Here is a 2,891-nt window from a genome sequence, read left to right as displayed (position 1 = left end):
AGAAAAGTCCTGATTGTGTTGTTTTTACACACAGCTGAAAGTAAAATAAGACCTCATTTTGAAATTTCTAAAAAAGTTTTCTAATTATACCTATAGAATATATTATGATTCTGGGGAAAAAATGTAATTTCATTTTTCCTATTATTATTTTTTTAAGATATTTATTTAGTTTTGGCTGCGTTGGGTCTTCGTTTCTGTGCGAGGGCTTTCTCCGGTTGCGGCCAGCGGGGGCCACCCTTCATCACGGTGCGCGGGCCTCTCACTATCGCGGCCTCTCTTGTTGCGGAGCGCAGGTTCCCGACGCGCAGGCTCAGTAGCCGTGGCTCACGGGCCTAGTTGCTCTGCGGCATGTGGGATCCTCCCAGACCAGGGCTCGAACCCGTGTCCCCTGCATTGGCAGGTGGACTCCCAACCACTGCGCCACCAGGGAAGCCCCCTTTATTCTCATTTTTGAAAATTCCTGGGGACTTCCAGGAAAAAAAAAAAAAAAGACGTATTGTAACATTTCCTTTCTACATTGATGAAAATCCACGAGTAGGTCCAAGAAAGTCTATAATGGATTTCCATTGATCACTTGAAGGATATCAAAGCTCAGAGAAAACGGAAGGCAAAGGCTTAAGAAGAAAGTTCTCTTTTTCAAACTTAACAAAAAATCGTGTGATTTAAGCCTGCTGGGGGTGTGCTCCCAGGATTCATACCATGAAATGACCTTGTCAATACGGCAACCAGGGGACTTAGGGCTTCTGGGATGGCCTGGGTTTCAAATATTTTATACCATGATCAGATCAGGTGCAGGGTAATGTGTCCTGATTTGGGGTTTGGATTAAGGAAGTTTCCCTACCAGCGTGTGAGGATGTGGCTAGCCCTTTCAGTTAGGAAACTCCCTGGGAAGAGCTCAGAGAGGATTGAGCTTACAGAGAATTTTGCCCTTGCACTGAAGATGTTAGGATGCAGTCTTTGCAGCACGTGTCATTTCACAGAGCTGAGGAGGAGCTGCCGTGGGCCAGGCTTTCACCGATCAGGACAATTGTGTCGACACAATTAAAACTCCTATGTTGTTCCCAAACTTTGCTGCACATTGGAATCCCCTAGGGATCTTTTAAAAGTGCTAGTACCTAGATCCTACCCAGACACCTTGATTTAAATGGCGTGGGGTGTGACCTGGACATCAGGAGGTGAGCAAAGTTTAAGAACTGCCACTGGAGACTGTAAACCCCATGAGGGCAAGGACTGTCCCTGTCTCCCCTCTGTTGTATTCCCAGCACTTGGAACAGAGCAATTGGCTCTCAGTAATTACATGTTGCATGAATAAGTGAGTAAGTGAATAAGGTTTCTGATGCTCATCTGCCCACACACCATCAAAATAAATCCCAGCTAATTAGATGATTTCAGCACGTAAATATTTGACATGGTTGAGGGTGGAGTGTGGCTGCAGTTCAAGGTCTTCCTTGCCTCCATCTATTTCACCCTCTGCTTCTTCCTACTTACAGCATCCTGAGAATGATTGTATAACCTCTTCATGGACCACTTTTCATTTTTGCGATCTCATAACTTAGGACCATTGATGGCTTTGTGTTTTTCATAAGTCAGGAATTTATACCTGAGCTGCCCTCCTCCTTGAATTTCCCTGTCTCTCCCTGTAATCCTTTAACTCTCCAGGGATGGATCCACGCAGGTCTTTGCCAGCCACACCATGGGGGCATCCTTCACCCAGCAGTTGGACGTTCAGCACTTATTCTCTTGTTCTGATGCTCAGGGTTTCCACGGCCCCCGCCCGCAGACACCGAATGCTGGCAGTGGATAAGTCGGCTTTTACTGTAACAATGTTTATGGAGACTGTCAGTTCTTAACCTTAAAACTGAACCATGCTGTTTGTATTTTTCCAAGTGATGGAGAGTGTGAAGGACTAATGAGAACGGAGCGTGAAGAGATCAAACGTGTGCCGGGGAATCTTTCTTCAAGACCTGGAGCGAGCGAAATTCTGCTTGGGGCGGGGGCGAGGATTCCGAGGACAGTAATCTTCTATTCCTTGGGCTTCAGGCCTGAGATCATGATCCGGCAGAGTGAGAGCGAGGTGTGAAGGAGGGAGGGAACCAGGACCGGGCAAAAGTTGCTTCCTTTCTCTTTGGAAAAGCTAGAAACTATTTCCTTTGGTCAGAGAGGGAACAGATCCACTTGTAACAAACTGTCTCCTGACCTTCTAGAGGCTGCTTCCAAAATCAGGATTTTGAAAGAAGCCATTCATAAGCTCATGAAATGGGCCACGGTGGAGAACTTTCTGCCAACAGCGTGCCTTTTCTGTAGGCCCTGGGGAGGGTGTTTGGAGCTTTTAGTGACTGAATACCCAGGGCTCTGGTTTAAAATGGGTTTGGCTCTATCGAAAAACCAGTGTTTCTATGTGCAGACGTGGAGAGTAAATAGGAAAGATTTGGAGTTAAAGCAGACACATGGCGTTGTCAATGAACAAGGGGTAAATTTGCTAGCGGAGAGCAAAGCTCTGGTCGCTACCTGAGCCTTTCCAGTTGGGGCCTGTGTGCCTTGTTTGAAGAGACCATTTTGTAGGGGTGGATTCCTGGCAGGAGTGGACACAGCCTACAGGGACTTCAGACCCCCAGGGTGAAGGCGTCCATCAGGCTTCTGTTTGCCGGAAGATCACCCTGAAGAACCAGGAACAGGTGTGCAAGTTGGTGAATGAACGCTCTCCATTCAACAAGGAACCTTTTGGGGCTTCCCTGGTGGCGCAGTGGTTGAGAGTCCGCCTGCCCATGCAGGGGACATGGGTTCGTGCCCCGGTCCGGGAAGATCCCACGTGCCGCGGAGCGGCTGGACCCGTGAGCCATGGCCGCTGGGCCTGTGCGTCCGGAGCCTGTGCTCCGCAATGGGAGCGGCCA

The sequence above is a fragment of the Lipotes vexillifer genome, unplaced genomic scaffold, assembly GCF_000442215.2.
Source record: "Lipotes vexillifer unplaced genomic scaffold, Lipotes_vexillifer_v1.1 scaffold137, whole genome shotgun sequence".
Classification (NCBI taxonomy): Eukaryota; Metazoa; Chordata; class Mammalia; order Artiodactyla; family Lipotidae; genus Lipotes; species Lipotes vexillifer.
Note: the sequence above shows the minus strand (reverse complement) of the source record.